This window comes from Acipenser ruthenus, chromosome 28 (assembly GCF_902713425.1).
Source record: "Acipenser ruthenus chromosome 28, fAciRut3.2 maternal haplotype, whole genome shotgun sequence".
NCBI lineage: Eukaryota > Metazoa > Chordata > Actinopteri > Acipenseriformes > Acipenseridae > Acipenser > Acipenser ruthenus.
Window position 1 is genome coordinate 22895750 of NC_081216.1, and position 12297 is coordinate 22908046.

A 12297-nucleotide genomic window follows, 5' to 3' on the forward strand; every position below is an offset into this window, starting at 1 on the left:
GCTGAATACCTCTCTATCTCTCTCTCTCTCTCTCTCTCTCTGAGCCATAACCACCAGCTGTAGTTATTATTATTATTATTTATTTCTTAGCAGACGCCCTTACCCAGGGCGACTTACAATCATAAGCAAATACATTTCAAGTGTTACAATACAAGTAATACAATAAGAGCAAGATAAGTCACATGCAATATTTACAATTGCAGTAATGGATATGACTTGAAAGGGTTTGTAATTATCAATTGTTTTGTGAGGAGGTGACCAAACAAAACAGAATGGCTGTTGTTGACAAATAAGTATGAAATGATGGAAGCAGAAGAAGAAGAAGAAGAAGAAGAAGAAGAAGAAGAAGAAGAAGAAGAAGAAGAAGAAGAAGTTTAAAAGTTAGTTTAATTAGGCTTTATTTATTTATATTAATTAAGTGACATAACTATTTCATTGTATAGGTAGATAGACAGACATATTATTTTAATTGATTTATTAGGATTGGGTGCTGCTGTCTTCCAGGGCCCCTTTGTAAATGAGATGTTAATGTGCATGGGTTATTTTCCAGTTAAACAATAAAAAATCTGGAATTTAATTCACATCGTGTTTTAATTGAACACCATTCTTGTCCAGATTGTTGGAGAATAAATAATGTATGTTTCAAAATTAGCCTGTTCGCTTCTGCGTCAAGTCCAGATGTTCTCCTTTGGGTATCCACTCCACTACAATTAAGCCGGCAACTTTTAAATCTGAGACAACCTGGGAATTTGGAACAATTCTGGTATATGAAAAGATCTCATACTGTATTGACATTGAAAGTAAAATAATCTGAAAAGCTAGAGACCAGGACTAGGTCAAATCATGTGCTAATGTGACCTTTCAATTCTGCCAGCCCCCACCTGCTCCACATTGATATAGAAAGAGAGTAGATGGGGCTGGCATTGTTGAAAGGTCACGCTGTCACATGATTAGAATAGAATGAGGAAGGCTGTGCAGTCCCAGGATCCTCCAGTCCAGACAGAGTTAGAGAAACATGAGAACTCAATACTGGAGAAACAGAACCCAGAACAACTCAGAATGAATCCCAACACGATAAAATAGTGAGAGCAAGGAAAATAAATACATCTGAAGACACTTGCTTTAATGAGAATGTAGGTATGTGTAATAATACAGTTACAAAGTAAAATAATGTGGGTTTGTTTGAAGCAGCAAGCTATACATACATATATACTGTATATATATATATATATCCGTTTCGGTCACAATTTATTTACATTTATAAAAAAGTTTAAATCAGTTAAAACACTGCTCTTTAATTCACTGTTAGTTTTCTTTCTTTTTTTCTTGCACTTGTAATGTGCTGTCATAGGCAAATATGAAACCCAGTTTATATCATGACCCGCTTTATATCACAAATTATGCCTGCACAGCAATCATGATATAAACGGGTTCAGCTGTGTATGTGTGTGTGTATATATATATATATATATAGTGAAACGCTTGCACCACTCACGGGTTCGTTGCCCCTTTAAAAATTGACCCAGACACAGAAATTGGGGGTTCAGCGCTTCCGCGCACTTTTAATAATACAAACAAAAACACAAAAACAAAAACAAACACCTAGCTCCTTCGGAGCGCTTACTACACGGTATGCTGGTCCCTGACTAGCTTGCAGGACGGCTAAGCCGTTTGCCTGCCATACACAAAACAAACCACACCGTTTTAACAAAACCCTTACTTTTTCCCTTTGACTGCTTGTACACAGAACACACTACCTGTCTCCTTCTATGCAGCAGCCCTGAGCAGACTGACTGCACCTCTTATATACCCTGCACCTGGTCCTAATTTAACAATAATTACCAGGTGCAGGGGATAATTAACAATTAACACAAATGTGCATTCTCACATTTTTTCCTCCATGCAGGGAGGATTAACCCCCTTACTACTGTGTTACAATGTGTATATATATATATATATATATATATATATATATATATATATATATATATATATATATATATATATATATATATAAAATTTGCAACATGAACAAAACTATTGAAGTTTGTGTACATTGAAAAAGATATGGTGCAGCATGAGCAGGAGGCAAAAAAAAATAAAAACACGATAATAATAAAAAAAAGCACAAAAATAGATCTGTTGTGGAAGGCAACATAATAATTTTATTTTTATTATAGCTCATTGGTTAAGAGCTGAGGGGGCGTGTATTTGGGGGTGTGGGGGATTGTAATGGGAAAATAATTGAGCCGGGGTTTACGTAACCAAGGAGATGAAGATAAAAAGGATGGTTAGGTCATATATGAAGGTCAAAGAGGATCTGAGTGGGCTGGAAGTTTCCGTGGGTTTGCTACTGGTAGATGAGGCTTACTAATGATTCTACAGTACAAGAAAAAAACGGACACTTTATTGAATACTTTACATATGACAAAGATTCTCTGAAAGTTTACCTAACTTGATATCTTGATATCATTTTATAGGCAGACACCCTGTGAAATATAAAATCCAAAGATTACGACCAGTGGAGACGTCAGAAAAAAAAAGCTTACAAAAAAATGTATGCGACACCAGAGAGTAACTGTTAACCTGCCCCTCTGATACACTGCCCCTGGTGGCTGTAAGAACCACCACATTTCTTCTCTGGGATATTTCTAACTCAGGGTTCTCCAGTCTTGGTCATGGAGGGCTGGTGTCCCTCCTGGCTTTTGTTCCAAATGTACCCTAAATTACTTAATTGGACCAATCAAGTGCTTATTAGACACTTAATTGTTCCAATTAATTAATTTAGGGTAGAGTTGGAACAAATACCAGGAGGGACACTGGCCCTCCTGGACAAGGATTGGAGACCCCTGTTCTAACTGATTTATTTCTTTCAAACACTAGTGGCTGGATTTTCCAGGGGGACATTTACACTCTGGTGTTCCAGGTGTACTTGGAGGTTAGACGTGATCCTGGGAGCTACACCGAGGGCACACTTTAACACAAAATCATATCAAGTAAATCTAAACTATACAAATATATTAAAAATAACTGTAACATTTCACACCCCTACCAATCTGCCCCTTTTTTTCAACATTTTTGTAGTATTTTATTTCTTAACTGTTCCCTGGCTGTAAAAGGACATTAGTTCCCCATAGTATAAGCTTAGCAAAGTGTAATAAAACACAGTGAAAACATGGTGAAGCATAGATGAGCATTGTAAAGTACATAAAGAGGTATGTCAAAGCATATTAAAAAACATGCAAATCATGATAAACTATGGTAAATGCATACCAGCCTAACCAAGGGAAAAGCATGGCAAAACTGCAAAAATAGTGTGCAAAAATACTGGGGTAAACTTATCAAGCCTGCTAAACTAAAACAGATCATTTTGTATGCAAAGACCATATGATAGGATATAAAGAAATCTAAAGTTTCAAAAATGTAGATGATGTAAAATATTCCTTTAAATTGAAACGGGCTGTGTTGACATTATCATTCTAAAAAATAATAACAATAATAAAATAGAAACCCTAATTACATTTCTACTGGATAACCATTAATTAAACAAAATCTTTCTTCACCCCTCATTAAATGAGCGTGAAAGAAATCCCAGTAATGTATTTAGATCTTACCTCAACAGCTCATCCCAGGAGCTTCTGCATAAAGAGGTGACTCATCTGCTTTAATACAAAAGCAGCTCATTTGTGGGGGGGGGGGGGGGGGGGAGAATTTGTGTTTCATTAGAGGAATGGATTTGGGTTTCGTGATCAGCTCATTTTATATTTTATTAGACTGCTATCCAACTGACACCACATACAAAAGCTGTTTGATTACTAACTAATTAAGGGTCACTGCTGAGAATATTAGGGCGCCCACTGGGTTACTGGGGACCAGTTAAACTGGGGAACTGGAACTCACATTTATAAGTTTCTTGCCAGGGTAACACTTTACGTTGTTTCTGTAATTACTGTGTATGTACATAGTAGTTGCTTAGTAAATACTTGTGCACTTACACATAATTACAATGTTATTATGCATAGTAACAATGTACTTAATGTGTATTTTTTTTTGTTAGACATTACCCTAATCCTAACCCTAACTCTAACCCTATCCCTAACCCTAATCCTAACCCTAACCCTAACCCTATCCCTAACTCCAACCCGTAAGAACCAACAGATGCAGGGGACAGGTGACTGTATTGCTTGTGCTCATACAATGAAGGGGAATGCATTTTGATAACTAACCTAGCAGTCGTTTAATAATCTACACCTATTTGCTAACGCAGTGACAGTTGTCTACGCATCTGAATACAGTACAAATTACTTTCCAAGCGCTGGTTGAAATGAAAACTTTGACTGTTTCAGGCTCTGAGGAACAGAATGGAGGCCCATTGCAGGGTCTACATTTCTGCCATATTATGCACCTGGCCTGTAATTTACACTGGTAATTTATTGCTTCGAGTTAACTGAAGCTCGGACAGTGCAGTATAACTCCTCCATGAGGCTGGATTTGCCATCTGTTGTACACTTGAGCTGATTCGATTCCCATCCATATGACTGCAGTTTGTATTTGGAGGACCCAGCTCCAGCTATTTATGATATTATGGGGGTTTGTTTTTCCCTAACATTCTGAGCATGCATGTTTAAAATTTCTGTACCAAGGTGAACACACTTGGGATCACACATGCAACCTGTGCTGAGAATTCCAGGTCATAATAAGCGGTTCTGCACTTCTTAATAAGCGGTTCTGCACTTCTTAAGGTTGTTCTAATGGTCATTAGAACAACCTTAAGAAGTGTTACTGTAAGCCTTAGGCTCTGTAGTGTGCTTAGTGTTTATACAACCTGCAATAATTCATATCTAAGTCTTTAGTTCCTAAATATACGACACAGTTGGTGCAAGATCTGGCCTATGGAAGGGTTCAGCATGGGTCTGATTGCAAGCACCTGATCACTGCAGCAAAGCATATTGAAACAGTAACTAAAGCCTTGTAATGCAAAGCACACACATGGAAAAAACAAGGTAAACTGCAACAGTTCATATCTTCCACAAGTATTAAATGCTCAACAGTGCTGTTAGTATTAATATATTCATATTCATCAATCATTAGCATGCTGTAGGTCTTATGAGTAATCATTAGCATACCAAGGGTTTATGAATAAGGCCTTGTTTCATTTGTTTTACATTTCACATCAAAATGATTTTTTATAGTAGGAGTCAGTGTAAAGATAAATATCACGTTAACAGATGTGAATACTTTATCCTCTTTTCAGTGACTATTTTATATTCTCCAATGCACATGTACAGTCACGATTTTAGAGATATTGGCTCTTTCAAAAAAATCTTATTCACCATTTATAAAGCGTGAAAATATAATCTTAGATTCATTTTTATTCATCTATTCATTGTTTGTCTTTCTTGAGGTAGGTGAGGGATATGCGTTGTGTGACCTCTCACATATATTTACATTTGCATACCAACAGTGAGGCTTCTATATCAGCATTTCATTTCTTCTGAGAGACCTATTATAGAGAAAACCATTTTACATACTCATTTCACCTAACTTTAATTATTATTATGCATCTTAAGAAGAAAAAGAACATAGCCAATGTTGTGGGATCAATCAGCTGCTGGGAACCAGATGAGCTTAGATGGGGCCAAATAAACTTCTCTCAGTTGTAAATTTTCTTGGAATGCATAGTGAATCTGAGTACTGAGGTTTTTAAGTCCCCTTAGAATCACAAAACACAAAGGGGCAGATTTAAATAAGCCCCTCTTTAACATTGTATTAATCCAGTGTTGTCTTTTTGTTTGCTTTTTTTTTAAGGAGCCACAGCAACACTTTACATTAAGTGTCTGAGTTCTGTGTATTTACATAGTAGTTAATGCGTCAGTACTTACACATAATTACAATGTTATTATGCATAATTACAATGTACTTAATGTGTAAATCTTTTTGCACAATATATGTAATGTATCAGAAAAAGGGTTAGGGTTACATCGTGGGAAACACATTAAGTACATTGTAACTATGCATAATAACATTGCAATTATGTGTAAGTACACATGTATTTACTAAGTAACTACTATTTAAATGCACAGTAATTAGAGACACAATGTAAAGTGTTACTGGAACCACTGAACAATGACTTTTTCAGGAGAAAAAACAGTTTTGAAAATGTTAGGGTGGAGGCATGAATATCTGCCATTGTCTTTGGTATAAAGTTGTTCATAAATGAAAGCCTGAATTCCCATCTGAATGCTAAAATGCCAACACCTGTATGGCCTGCATGGCAAAACAAAACAAACCAAGCCAAGCCTAAAGATGCCTGCTCTTTGTTTAGCTGTACCACACCAGGCTTTCTAAAGAAATTCACTTTAGGATGTTTTTCCCTTGAGTGGGCTCCTTGAAAAACGTATCTCTACCTGGAGACAAGAATTGACACACTGTAATAATCTAAAAAGACCAAGGATTTCAGCCGGTGCCTGAATAAATATGATCTCAAGTGCCTGCTATGTTTCCAACACAGCTGCCCTAGTAAGATCATAGATACCTATAATTTCCCCAGTGGCACTTCCAGACGGTGAATGAAATCCTAAAAAACATTATTATTTACGGCGGCACTTTTATATGCTCCAAGCTTGAAAGTTACTATGTATAGCGCCTCAATGGCTTTTATCTGCTGTATCGAACGCTATTGAATGTTGCCGAAAGCAAATTCAGCTGTGTAAATAAGCACAGGACCGTGTGCAATGTATAAAGATGATCGGTAATTCAGCCAAAGATTTTACGCCAACAGAGATGATATAATTTCAGCAAACAGACGACACCAGTTTCAGTAATGTCAATTTCACAAGCAAGCTTGTATTTTACACACCCACTTGTTGGAATGCAATTTGTGTAGGTGTGCCTCCTAGTCCTAGGAGATGCTGCAAGACTAATGTTCCTGGTTAAAGTGGAAGGGGGAGGGGGGGGGCATGTTTCATCTCCAACAGCGCTGTCACTATTGCCTGACACAGTATGCACACTTTAGAAATCGCAATGGAAGTATATTTTCTTTTTTTTCCTTTTTTTGTAATAGTACAATTGCAGTTGATTAAAGCTATGACACTAAGCAATGTGTATAGTTTTGTAAACCCCACATAAAATCCCCTCTTATTTTCTTCAGCTCAGCCAGGCAGTTGCAGAACTCTTGTTATTGGACACAGGATGTTGTGCAATGTGGAGGGATACACATTGAAATCTGAAGACAAATGTAAGAAAGATGTAGATTACTGTACATTTAAATGCAAGTTTCTTTAAAGTTTTTTTAAGGGAGTTAATAAATTAAATAGATATATTTATTGGAATGCAGTGTAAAAACAAATACCGTACAGGCCATTCCGTTAGCTCAGCCACTCACAGATATGAGCAAGAAGATCTCCTGTCAACCAGTGAGATGAAGCAAGAGAAGTACTGGAAGTGGAAATCCATATATTCAAGTCCTAAATGCTCTCCCATTAGACCCACCCAAGGCTGCAATCAACACATCGCCTTTATATTACAGCATACTTATTCCACACTCAATATCTGGCTGGCTTCTCTGACCCTTTTAGTTCTTGTTTCCATTAAGTTTTCAAATCCATTCCCTGTCCCTTAATTGATGTTGGTGCCATTTAAGGCTCTGCCATTTGATCATTTTTTAACTAAGAGTTAACAATCCCGCTAGAAGTTTGATAGTTTGTCAAATACGCAAATGATATCTCCATTAACAAGGAACATGGAGAGGTGGTATGAAATTGCAGTTAGACCGTCGGATTACATTTTGTCTAAAAACAGGATTAGGATTAAGGTTAGGCACCACAAAGCAACATCAGTTTCTTTACTATCGCTTGCATTTAAATGTTTAAAATAATAAATGCATGTGTATTTCTGTGTTAAAGTTAAAAAAAATCAAGAAGATAAAGGAAACCACACAAGAAAGGGGCGGGGGGGTGGAAGCATTGAAAATATTATTAGTGCTCAGCCATTGGATTGTAGAACCGCTTGAAACTGAACAATGACAAACAGTGCAGAAGCTATTGTGGATAGGAAACAATTGTTACAATACCTTTAAGTACGGAGAACCCACATGATAAGCTGTGGAAAGACTATTGTTAAAGATATCAACATTAACAGAAGTCTAATTCCTGAATTTTCCACGAAGGGTCAATACATCGGTCAATACAATTGAGGTGTTAGTGAGAGACGCACTAAAAGTCACAACGACTTGAATTGAGCGATGATTCTGCATTGACTGTGAATTACAATAAAAGAGGAAAACTAGCACTGAGTTTTATTAAAGCCCTAACCATTTTAGAAATTTCTTTCTCTCACCTACCTCCCACTTCTGACCTATGAGTCACCAACCATTCCAGCCGCATGCTAAATCTTTATTAAATTACTTTAAACCCGAAAGCCTCAGATTAAAGGATAAACTGCCAAACATTTTGATATTTTATTATGGGAGCGTGCATGTGTATGTTCTGTTGCTTTGTTGGGAACAATTTTAATACATTATTGTTACTGTGTTATCCGTTTCTCAAAACAATACAGAATACGTCAATCTACATTCACTGAGAACAGCTCAAACTCAGACACTAACAAAATCAGGCCCTCATCTTTTGCCAACGTTAAATTGTGTCGTGCTTATTGCTGAGAACTAAATGTGTTTATCATGATTGTGCTACATTTATTTCTTGTAGCACAGTGGAATATATATATATATATATATATATATATATATATATATATATATATTGAAGTGCTGACATTGTTTTTATACTTTGTTCTTAGAACTTTAACCAGATTTTCCAAGTACCACAATACAGGCCCAAAATATTACAGTTCGTCCTAATACCTTTGACCCCCATTACCACGGGGGATCTATTCAATTGATTTAAATGGTGGTGGGTCTATATACAGTCTTTGTTTGGTCCTATATTTAATATTGAAATCCGACACTGTTCAGATCAAGCACATACCCACTGTGGTACAGTGTGTTAAAGCTATCAGGATACATTCCAATACAACTCAAGTACTAAATGGATTTGAACGCCTTTGTTAAAGCCAATGGGTTTTGCTTAAATACCCTCAAATTCAGTATTGTTTGTCACTTGAGATTTGGATTAACAGACCCATACTTGGTCCCTTTCTACTCTAGTCGGATCACACTAGTTTCCCTTTCAGACAAATGAACTTCAGATGACGTAATCAAAGGACTGGAGCACTGCATTTAGTGTCCGCACTGAACCAACATTAAGGCTTCTCATGCCCCAGACATGGCCTGAGGAAGCCCACTGCAATTTACAAAAGCCAGGAATCTGGGAGATAATAGGATCATTTTTACATACATTGAATGGTTACAACAAGCCAGCATTCATTCATCAAACCGCCCAAATCAGTAATGGTTCCAAAAAAATTCCATAATGTAATGCGAAAACTTTTTGCTGGAGGCACACACTCTGCATACAACACTGCTCGGAGAAACAAAGATTTTTTCTGGATCCCGAATACGAATCACAGAGTATATAACTGATTAGAACTTCAGTTCAGCACAGACCGGCTCCTCCATAAGACTCCAGAACGGACCCCACTGTTGCTCCAAAAAACTTGCTGTAGTGACAATGTTTGCAGAATTAAATATTTCACAAAGTTTATCATGACATCCATCAATAGGTTTACTTGCTAGCTTCTGGCCTGACCCTCCATAAAGAAGTCACTTTATCTTGGGAGAGAACAATGCATTGTGTTGTTAATAATGCTCACATCGCCACTCGCTCCCATCTCAGGTAGCCGAGCCAACTCAGACCTGCTTTGTTTTTCAAAAGCTCTGCTTCTCTGTGGCAACAAGGACCAAGACATAGAACTGGAAAATCACTTCCTGTGTACCTGATGTAGAGTCAGGCCATCGTTTACCCTGATCACAGCCTTGACACCACTTTCAATACCCGTGGGACCTTTAGATTGGATGTTGGTGAAATATGGAGAAGGGGCAATGACAAGAATGAAAATAACTGCTAATGTGATAAGGTCTGATATGAAGTTGGTCAAAATTGGTGGTGGTGGGTAGGGTGCTTTGAACCTGTGGATGCAGTAACCTGCATCGTGTAATGAAAGATACTGATGTGCCAATTGTTCTGGGCTGTTGTATAGATGGTAAATGCAAATAACTTGTATTGCTGAGGCAAATCACACTAAAGTCCACTTATTGACACGTATTGGCCTTACAGTCCATATTCTTCACAACTAACACCATTAGAGTTGCAGTTACAATTATAAGATGTACTGCACTATTTGTAATGGTTGACTAACATCTCCTTTACCCTTATCTCACTTTGTTAAATCAATTTTTAGCCTGGCCAGGTGGATATAAATCTGTCGTATTGAAAATGTGTTGTATCATACTACTAAAAAAAGGGATTTATTTATAGAACAACTGTAGTATATTACTTTTTCCATCCTTTAAAAGGAATGCCACCTCTTATTAGAAGTATTATCACTGCTCCCAATTTCTTATTTTGAAGATATAGTATGTTGTTTCTTTGATTGTATTCAGTCACATCTTTTATGGAAATACTCTATATAGCAAGTTATAAACTGTTGTAAAACACCAGATATAACAGATATAATGAAGTAGTTAACTGCTTTATGGTCTGGCTGGAGGTTTCATTAAACAATTAAGAACATACAAAGACTTGTTAAGGAAGGGCCATGGTTGCTCATGCCAGCTCTAAAATGTGTGGGACGGTTCTGGGTAAATCAGATTGATTGTAATTAGAGTGTCTAACAGAATCATTTGTATTCATATATAGTTGTCCACTGGGGTTGTATGTTAAATTTAGGCAAGTAAAGAACAAAGATACAGTGTTCAGGAGTGTTTACAGAAAAAAAAACACGTGGGCATCAACAATGTAAAAAATACAAGTCAGATAATCCATTCCAAGGTTAACATGATGAATGTGAATAGAATAAGACTGAGGAACCAAACCTTGCATATCTTTTTCTAAGCTGACCTCATTGATCAAAGAGGAACAGTCACCAATTGTAACAAATTAGAGGCAGCGACGGGGGACAAGAATGGACCCCGCAACGGACTGAGGCCAGGGGACCAAAATGAGATAAAAGGGGCTCCAGTAGAATATTATGATCAATTATATCAATGGTAGCTCTAATATCCACGAGGATAAGCAGTATCAAAGGACATTGCCAAGGCTGACAAGCATTTAATTAGTTACCACTTAGCAGAGATGTCTTAAGGTAGCAGTCTTCACTGGAACTTCTCAACGATGGATTGTTGGTGGGATGGTGACCCCAGACCAACACGAGACAAGCTATGGAACCCCAACCATCCTCCAGCTACGAGTCCATCATATCAGTGAAGAGATGTAAAATAGGAACTAGCTATAATCTTTGAGTTTGAAAAACTGCACAGAAACCCAGGTGCTGGGACTCAGATTCAGATTTCATAGTGTATTTATGATAATGAGTGGATAGAGAGCAGCTATATAACCCTAACTCTTTTCTGAGACGTTATTGTGTACTTCATATATCGTGCAAAAAGATTTACACATTAAGTACATTGTAACTATGCATAATAACATTGTAAGTAGGTGTAAGTACACACATATTAACTGAGTAACTACTATGTAAATACACAGTAATTAGAGATACTCAAAGTGTTACCGGGAATTACAGGGTCATGTAGTGCTAGGTAAATTTGTGTGAGCAAATGGCTGAGGTGTTGGGAAGGGCAGGCATGTTATACAGGAGATTGTGATTAATTTCAAGAGGTACTACTTATATTCTGGATGACTTGACATGAACTGTCAATGTTTTTGATTGCATATTATTTATCTAAAAAGTCTATTTGTTAGACTTTTTAGATAAAGCGTTCTTGGTTCCCGCAGGCAGGCGCACCACACAGGGCGAGGCAATCTTTGTGTGTGATTACGTCACCTACCAGCCCTGCTGCTGCCTTCCCAAGTGGACGCTACACTCTCCCCTGCCAGCCTCAAGTCCGCCCCGGACTTGCTAACCAGGCTACAATCCGACAAGTGCGTACTGGGTTACCTGCATCCCACTATTAACACCAATGTAGCGATCTTGGTTCCCGCAGGCAGGCGCATCACACAGGGCGAGGCAATCCACACATAGGCGGAGGGCGAGCGTGAACCCGGGACCTCTCACACTAAAGCATAGCGCCGATACCGCTGTACAAAAGAGCCGGCTCCCTTGCAAGGAGCGTATATCGGGCTTATGTCTTTGTGTATGATTACGTCACCTACCAGCCCTACT